This window comes from Phaethon aethereus, assembly GCF_964289735.1.
Source record: "Phaethon aethereus genome assembly, chromosome: 2".
Taxonomy (NCBI): Eukaryota; Metazoa; Chordata; class Aves; order Phaethontiformes; family Phaethontidae; genus Phaethon; species Phaethon aethereus.
Window position 1 is genome coordinate 15,237,184 of NC_138582.1, and position 10,204 is coordinate 15,247,387.

The window sequence follows — 10,204 nt, forward strand, 5'->3', positions numbered from 1 at the left end:
TGCTTTCTCTTTATTTTATTATGCATTTAACTGATAGCAATTATGAACTTATTCAGCCTGAGCTATGTCTACATCATATATTTAGCCTAGGTTGCAGTCTAGGACTCTTGTAGTATCCAGCTTAGTGCACGGGCTGGGAGGTATGAGTCAGCTGGGAAGTGTGACTAAAAGCTGAAAAGCAACTGCGCTCTAAACCACATCTCAAATGTGAAGACAACACCTACTAGCTAAGTGGTAAAAGCCAGCTTCTTAAGCTGTCCCCCAGCTATATCTGTGTTAATGCACTCTGATGTCTGGCTGCAAAATCAAAAAAGTTTGCTTAAACCACTGTGGCTTGAACTGACAGGTTGACTCTGCACTGTGACCAGCCCTGAAAACTCAGGCATTTTCTTTTTCCTGAGGCAACACCTAAGAGCTGAGATGCAGTCTAAGACGCTGTTCCGTAACAGTCCTTCGCTACCTACTCCTGCTTCTCAGCCCAAGCTCCTCTTGGCTGTTGCTCTTTCCACATGGACCATGATGGAACACACTCCACCTTAGGCGATCTGGCTCTCCTGTGCCCTAGAGTGAGCACCACAGCCAGGTTTTGGGCTGGGTGGTGGGTGTGAGCATGCAGTGCACACCTACCTGTGGATACGTGGTTCTGGTGGCAGGAACAGATGGGAAGTTTGACAGGATGACAAACAGCTGCTGCCGGGAGATACAGAATCATACTCCATGATTGATGAGGCTTTTAATAAAGAAAAACATTCTTTGTCAAACAGTACTCTATGAAGCAGAGGTTTCACCGTTGTATCCACCCTGTCGTTAGGTGAGGTTCTGTGGCACACAGAGACTTACCGTGGCTGAGGAACACCCGCCAGCGAAGCTGCTCCTCTGGCTGGCAGGCCTCACTGGGGGACACAGCCGGCTGGCACCGCACATTGCAGTTATGCCACCATTGCTGCGAGAAGTCAGAAACACTACAAACCGATGGTATCGCTCAGCTCCACTGGGATAATCACCACCAGCAGCTAGTCTGGGTCGCCTAACTCCTGATCTGTTTACAGCCGTGACATAGATTGTTTCCAGTAGAGATGTGTTTAATCACTCTGCCACCCTGTGGTCCTTTCAAGAATTAAGTACGAAAACGTCTATTAGAAAATTGTTGTGAATTGATGTTTGACAAAATAAAAAGACAGTTAAATGAAGCTAATGATAATTTTATAAGCGAGTAACCTTTAGACAATATAATCTTTGCACAAATTTACAAACACAAACATACTTGACTCCATCATTAATTTCCCTCCACAGTGAACACCAAAATAACAATCTAGTAAAAATGAAAAATTAAAGTCAGTAAAATACTAGATAAGTCAGTATCCTCTTTTATGAAAGCGCCTTGCAAGGAAGCATCTGTCTGGGACCTCCTGGGTTCTCAAAATATTTATGGATCTCTTCAGAGCCCTGAAGCAATGAAGTAAACTCAGTAGAACATGCTTCTAAAATAAATCAGATACCGCACTGCTCTGAGATACAGCAAAATGATCAGATATGATCAGTCCCTCTATTGAACGAAACAGAAGGTGGTTTTGGTGCTACAGGGAACCAGAATTCTTCATGGAGAAAGAGTTTTGCTGCAGCTCTTCATCAGGGAAACTGGGTGCCAAAGGAACTAGTGGAAGGAGACACCAACAGACACAACTGGGATGAATCAGAAACATAGCAAGGTTTTCTCCTAAGAACAAATTCAGGTCTCTTGAAATACAGAACCTGGTAACAATATTGCCAAGGGCTGAACTGTAGTGGGAACGCTGTCCTGCTCTCAACATCTCAGCAGAAGAAAAGCATCAGAAAATCAGCCTGTAGTTGTTGTGCCCAGGAAGAAATCTTCACTGAGGTGCATTCACCCAAGGATGAGGGGTGAAATGAGGGTTAAAAGGTACAGAGGAGAGCTGTGAAGATAAAAGGATGAGGAGCAGAGAGTCTCATTAAGAACAGAAGTGGGACTTGAGCTGAAGAAAAGAGGGGGAGAAAATCAGGAAGGGAAGGGAAGAAACTGGAAGAAGATGGCAGCAACGGAGCCAGGCTGAGGTTAGAAATGGAAGGAATAAATTGGCTTTGTGATGTCCCTCAGAGCTTTTTCCCTCTGTATTACAGTGTCTTCACAGCGGAATGCTGCCTGCCTCCTCAGCAACGAGCAGAGAGACCTTTCCTCTCTGTCTGCATTGACTCCTCTCTCCAGAGAGGAGCCCTCCAAATTGTCACTCATAGAGCTGTCAGTATAGAAAATCATCCTGGAAACAACTCAGGAGACCCACTTACTGCACATCCCCACTGTGGAACAGGATCAGCTACACCTGTGCTTTTCCTATAGCCCAATTTGGCAGACCCCAGTGTCCGCTCCCCCAGGAATGGAATTTGCATAGAATTTTTAATTAAAGATTTCTAAGTTTCTCATTTGCCTTTGATGTTTCTCTCATTTAAATTGTTAAATTTGGGGGAAAAGTCATTTAGGTCTCCAAAGAGGACTTGAAGGGTACTATCTCCCCTCAGGCCTCACAAAGCACCTCTTCTGAAAAGCAGTTCATGATGAGAGCAGCCTCATCTTCCACTTACTGAACAATTTCCTAGGAAAAGGCAATTCTGTTAGGTAAGGTCCTCACCAAGACTGATGACCCAGTCTCCAACACCTAGAGGGGAGAAGATGAGAGGACAAGGATCTCTCCTAACTGTACAGGCAATGAATTTATTTTCTGAGTCAAGACAATTGGAGATCTGAGAGGCCAGAACATCTGATGAATGGAAAGTTACTTCTGTTGTCCTGGTTATAGCTTACCACATGATGTCAAATTGTTCAGTATCTCAAGACATTTGTAGCCCTTGTGGTATACTCACTACTAATCATTACTCACAGAGTTGTAAGAAAAAAATTCCAGCAACTCATTGACACAGTGATTACAATGGAAAAATGTCTGGCCTCATGACAAGCTCTAGCATTCAGCAGCGGGAGAAAAAAAAATCAAAAATGTGGTTGATATAGGAACGTGCATGCTTTAGGCATAGGCCCTAGTGATACCTGATGAGGGGAGGTCAATGGAAATCTTCAGGACAAAGTGTTTCTTGCAGAGATGTCTGCAGAGTTTTTTGCACTTTCATCCCAAGTAGATGGTTTGGGGCTAAAAAGGACATGGGACTAGAAGGACTCCTAGGTATATTGGGGAGGAGAATGGGAAGGGGACAGCCTGCTCCTCTAGCACTTCAGCACCACAAGGAAAATTGAGCATGACAAAATTGAGCTAACTAGTAATTCTTGGAAGGCTCCAGACTGAGATCTCATTATTCAACATGACTGAGGGCTAGACTAACAGGCCCTACAAGGAGAAACAAGAGAAACAACTAGAATTTAACAGAATCAGATATTTGTTCTGCAGTTTATAGATCATTCCAACATTGGAGTTTTTTGGACATAGTTTTTATGATGTGCTCATTTGTATTGCTGTTACAGTGTTTCCCAGTGTAAGGCTTCTGCTCCTTTTGTTACATGAACTTTTCCAATATCAGCTTCTTCATGGTCTCATTCGAGTTTTCATCCTATTTTTCACTGTCATTTTCCTGCAACACTCTACTCCTCTATCGTATACTCTTCACAAATGGAATATTTGATGCATCTTCCTGATTTTTTAATATTTTGCATAATATGGCTATGGTTTTCACATTAATTAATTAATCTAGTTATTTCTTTTAGATTATAGATAGATATTATAGGTATGTAGCTTGCTGGGATATACTTCTAACACTTAGCCCTAGCAATGTCTCAAAAAATAATACTCCATTAACTGCGAAAAAAAAACTTGCTGAGGTTACTGCTATGCAGATATTAGTTAATCAAGAAGTGAGACTGTATGGTAACTTGCCAGATGATGCATACTGATGTTGAGTATGTCACTACTAATAAGGTGTCCACACTGAGCCTTGAAATTGGCCACAAAGCACTCCACACAATATTTCCAAAAAATTACATTTAATTCCATTTATCTATAGACATTTATCTCCTACATACTAATGATAACACTATTTCAAATAATTTTAGCAGCAGCTGTGTTATGTGATTAAATTTTAGGGCCCACAGTAAAGTACTGCTGTTGATTTTGCCAACTAGCAAAATCACTTGAGTCTGAATTACAATTTTTGCTGTGGTAGAAGCACTCTGGAGATCTATCCAGAAAATGTAGATGGAGCAAAAGACTTTCATGATGTCCTCATGCATTAAATTACATGCTCACCTGTCATATACTCTAAATCTAAAAGGGACTGTGTACGTATAATTTATTCTTGAAAAAAATGTCCTACTCTTTCATGCCATTGTTAACAGAAATCATAGCACCTTCCTACCTGCTGCACTGGTGTTCACACTGCAAGGACACACTCTGTAGCGAAGAATGTCCTGGCAGACTGGCTGAGACTGGGGAGAAGCTATGAATGTAGGCTGGGTACCAGCTTGTCCAGGTTAATCCCACCTTATCATAGAATCATAGAACCATTACAAGTTGGAAAAGACCTTTAAGGTCATCAAGTCCAACCATCAACCCAACACCACCATGCCCCCTAAACCATGTCCCAAAGTGCCACATCCACACGTTTTTTGAACACCTCCAGTGATGGTGACTCCACCACTTCCCTGGGCAGCCTGTGCCAATGCTTGACCACTCTTTCAGCAAAGAAATTTTTCCTAATATACATTCTAAACCTCCCTTGGCGCAACTTGAGGCCATTTCCTCTCGTCCTATCACTGGTTACTTGGGAGAAGAGACCAATACTCACCTCGCCACAACCCCCTTTCAGGTAGTTGTAGAGAGCGATGAGGTCTCCCCTCAGCCTCCTCTTCTCCAGACTGAACAACCCCAGTTCCCTCAGCCGCTCCTCATAAGACTTGTGCTCCAGACCCCTCACCAGCTTCATTGCCTTTCTCTGGACATGCTTCAGCAACTCAACGTCTTTCTTGTAGTGAGGGGTCCAAAACTGAACACAGTATTCGAGGTGCAGTCTCATCATGACTGATATTCTGGCTTTGCAATTACATATGCTGCCCTTGCAGAGAAATGATGTAACAATAAAACAGGTAGCTAAGCACTAGTTTTCTCACAAGCATTGGGCATCTGGGTTCTTGTTTGTCACAGCCATGTACTGTGAAATTCTCAAAGTAATTTCCTAACTGTGTTGATGGTGTTTGGGCCCCAGCTATTTTGGCACGTGCTCTTCAGCTTTGTGCTTGAGTGTTTTTTCTCCACTGTTTCCAGCACAGAACCAATTTTATGTCACTAAGATACTCCAAGCTACTGTATAGTTTACACAAATATTTATGTTTGGTTACAACTGTTTATTTTCTCCTAATTTCAATATAACTGTTTTGCATCTCACTGTTGCCTATTAAGAGTGACAAGATAGCACTTACCTGAGTGAGCTATCTCGTTATTCAACTAATTGTCTGAAATTGTCCGTGAGTCTTGGACTCATTATCTCCTGCATTGCGGTGCTTTGCTGGCTAACATCACCAGGTATGATGGTTTTACTGGAACATGAGAATACAAATTAATTAATGCCTGAAACATGGGACATGCAAGCCACTGCTTTGCTATTTTAGCTATTCATTAAAAAAAAAAGAAAAAAAGTAAAAATATGTCTAAATAACCAATTCAAATGGAAAGCTGAAGAGCATGTGCTCTGGTGATTCAGAGGATCCAAGTTTATTTAGGGTCCTGAGCTATGACTAAAACCTGAACATTTAACAGCAACAAGCACATCTAACCTTTATGAATTGGTCTAACTCTTTTGTGGATTGCGCTCATTTTGACTTGTACCACATATCACAAGTTTCACAACGTGTTGAAGAGAAAGGTCTTTTCTCTTGTTATCCATAGCTTACTTTCTGTCCACTTCAGCAGTATTCCCTTGTTCTTACATTTAGGACAGACTAGACAATCATTATTCAAGATACGTGTGCACCATGGATTTATACAGTAGCATAATTATGTCTTCTGGTCTGTTTTTTTTTTCTCTTTCCTGTTTTCCTAGGAAGGAAATGTAGCACATGCATTGTAGACAGTTATTCTCCCAGTGCCTCCCAGGAGCCTGTAACATGCTGAAATGGCATTCAGAGCTCTTGTGTTCTAACTCCAGTCACACCTACAGGCCCAGCTGCCACGGTCACCTTCTGTGTTGAAGCACAATGGGCATGTCCACTGACAGGTTATTTCTAGACAATGAGAAACTGTCATTTAGTGGGTGAAAATGTAACATACATGGTAATTTTAAATATTGCAAATGGCATATCAGCTGAAAAGAAAAAACCTTGAACTAAGTTTTGTGAGGCTTTAATCAAACTGAGCCTCTCCTGTGGAATAAGGTCCAAGAGCTATAACTGTGAATTGTGTAATTATCACCAGGCTGATAACGTGTTACAGTATTCAACTTTGGCGCTGTGCCAGTTTTTCCAGTGCTGTCTTTATGATCTTTTTATTTTCACAGCTACCTATGTTGTGTTTTGAAGGGCATTCAGAAGTTTCTAGTGTGTACATCTTTTTTTGACAATTCAACACCCCATTTCATGTAGCCAGATTTTCTCACTACATTTTACTGTAGAGCTCCCCAAGCACTTGAAATCAAATCACACCTGGGAAGTCATCTTCCTAATGTGCTGCCTGATGACTAGACCCTGACACTGGTAATGTGCACTGTTATAACATATGTTACATTATCTTGCGGTTCGTTGTTTTGTCTTAGTTGTGGACCTTTGGAGTTATTTGAATTTCCTTCCTTTGATTTTGGACAGCTGCCCTTCATTTATTTTGCTGTTCACATCCTTGATGTTTGAGTCCTGGGAAACATTATACAGGGCCAAGAACTTAAAAGGCAAGACTATAATAACCTTCAAAATCCATTTTCTGTTTTGCTAACTTCACTCAACGTTAGTCAACTAGATCCCGTTAACACCAATTTCCATTAATATTAGTCAATTCAAAAACTACACCAAAGCTTCATTCCTGCCTCCCCTCCCCAGCCCAGCTGAGGATGCAGGCTACTTAGCGGTTAAGTCTACTTCTCCCTTATACAGACCTGTTAGAAGAGGTGTACCTCTCAGCTGTACACTCACAGCAGTAACTTAAAGCCTCAAATGTGCACCTTTGGGGACTGACTTCAGCTGGTGGTCAGTGAAGTTGGGATGGCTGAATGAACTGCTTCCTCAACTCTTTCTTCCATACTGCTACCGGAGAGTTTCACCCCTGCTTGTACCATGATGTTACATGTTCCTGAACCCTGACAGTTTCAGCCCATCATACCAGCTCGAACTCATACAATACTCAACTCATTTATGCTACAGCAACTTCAGAGCAAATAAATAATCCCACAGCATCATTATAAAATAACTTCAGGATCCTACCAAGCTCCCTTACCATAGCATGCATTTCTTTATAAATTGACTGCAACATTGATAGTTCAGCATCGCCTCATTTTCTCTGCACCACAAATTCACTAAATGTTTCAACCGTGTTTCCAGAAACTAACTTCATGAGTTCCTAAACAAACCAGTTTTTCTCAGTTAGGTCACTGCTCTAAAGCATTCTCAGTGAAAAGAGAAGCATAATCAAGTTGTTTCCCGAGAAATGAGACATGTTTCCTATGTATTTATGTCTATGTTTTTGCTGATAGGCCAGCTGGCTGCTGCCTCTCAGAATGGATCAGAGCTGCTTTCCCCTAAGTAGGGGCTCAAATATGTTGTCCAGCCACTGATTTCCAAAAAGACCTCTAGGAACTTTACCTGCCAAATTTGCCTGAACTTGAACAGCAACTTCCCAAGCAGTAAGTGAGGCATAGGCAGAGAAAGACTGGTTGATGGAGTGGGAGCACAGGTATTTTTTTCATCAATCCCTTCAGTGGCAGGGGGGGAACACTGAAAGGAATGAGAAAACACACCCGGTTAACTTGTGGCTCAGAGGCTGGTGCTGTCGGCAGAATTTTGGGGTTTTTGACCATGTCTACATGGCACCAGGCCTGCTGGCAGCAGATTGAGTGCAACTATCTCCAAGCAGGAAAAGGATTCTCACTTACCAGTTGGCAGGCCTCATCAAGAGGGCTTTAAATTTGAAGGGGAAAGGGGATAAACCCAGGCTTACTAGAGATGAGCCTAGGGGTGGCATGCCAATGTTGGGGGTGAAATCGATAGCCCAGCTCAAGTGCATCTCCACCAATGCACACTGCATGGGCAGCAAACAGGAGGAGCTGGAAGCCGTTGTACAGCAGGACAGCTATGACTTAAGTCACCATTGAAGAAACATGGTAGGATAACTCTCATGACTGGAGTGCTGCAATAGACGGCTATAAGCTCTTCAGAAGGGATAGGCATTGAAGGAGAGGCAGTGGGGTGGCTCTGTATGTTAGGGAGCATTTTGATTGTAAAGAAATCAATGATTGTGATGACCAAGTTGAGTGCTCGTGGGTAAGGATGAGGGGAGAAGCAAAAAAGGCAGATATCCTGCTGGGAGTCTGTTATAGACCACCCAACCAGAACGAAGAGACAGATGAAGCATTCTACAAGCAGCTGGCAGGTGTCTCACTATTGCTAGCCCTTGTTCTTGTAGGGGACTTCAATTTACCAGACATCTGCTGGAAGTATAACACAGCAGAGAGGAAACGGTCTAGGAGGTTCCTGGAGTGGGTTCCCACTTTTGGGCCCCTCACTACAAGAAGGATATTGAGGCGCTAGAGCATGTCTAGAGAGGGCAATGAAGCTGGTGAGAGGTCTGGAGAGCAAGTCTTATGAGGAGCAGCTGAGGGAACTGGGGTTGTTCAGTCTGGAGAAGAGGAGGCTGAGGGGAGACCTCATTGCTCTCTACAACTACCTGAAAAGGGGTCGTGGTGAGATGGGTGTTGGTCTCTTCTCCCAAGTAACTAGCAATAGGACAAGAGGAAATGGCCTCAAGTTGCACCAAGGGAGGTTTAGACTCGATATTAGGAAAAAATTTCTTTACTGAGAGAGTGGTGAGGCATTGCAACAGGCTGCCCAGGCAGGTGGTGGAGTCACCATCACTGAAGTGTTCAAAAAATGTGTAGATGTGGCGCTTCAGGATATGGTTTAGTGAGCATGGTGGTGTTGGGTTGATGGTTAGACTTGATGACCTTAAAGGTCTTTTCCAGCCTTAATGATTCTGTGAAAGATGGCAGTCAGCACAAGCATATACATTTCAGCTCCTTAAGAAACAAGATAAAAAGCATCTACAACCAGGACTACTAGAATAAACAAAACTGGTTGGAAAAATTAATAACTAGTACAAATGTTCCTGACCACAGATCAGTGCCAACTGCTGAATAAGATTCAGTGATTTGCTCCCCATTGGGTTTTTGTTATGTAGCAGAGCTCTTAAGATACAAACTCCATGAGTTTATGCCTTGAATTCAGTTCCTTGGCTATATCAGAATCTCTTTTTTTATTCCACAGAATGAAAAGGGGAAAGGAAAAGAAGCAGGCATGCATTGTAATTGGAAAATTGCACAAATTAAGGTATAAATTAAAACCAGCATAATTAAACTGCTATTTAAACAGTTAGCAACTGTGTGAGCATTTACTTGTTAGGACAGCGATTTTCTGGCTTACCTTAGTGGTGCAGGAACTGATTTACATTAAAGCAAAATGTAACAGCCTGTACACGTATCAGTTTGCGCCTACACATTAGTAGAAACTAGCCAAAGTCAGAGTGCCTCAGGTTTCCTGTGTACTCAGTGACTGTATTTCCAACTTCCAATAACTGAAATAAAACTTGAAAATATGATAGATGGCTGAGTCTTTGAGCAAGACACTGCACCTGTGATAGAGGTAACTGCCTCATTACTTCGGTCAAAGTTTTCTCCAAGGCCAATTGCCTGGCTGGCACCACTCAGGCACAGGACCTTCTGAAGGCAGAAGATGCCTGACACGGTCACATATAACAACAGTTGCTCTCTGCTGGGCTGAGTACTGAACCAAGCCAGCTCCATCCCACCGGCTCCTGCTTCTGGTTCCAACACGAACGTAGCATGACCTCCTTGGGTTATTTGGTGGAGGGTTATACCAAGCACACAGGGACCCTGCAAGTGGATATACACAACTTAGGAGCACAAAGTAATAATTTGTTAGCTAATGTACACAGAAAACAGCTAGGACTAACACACTACTAGGCCCCGCAGCAAG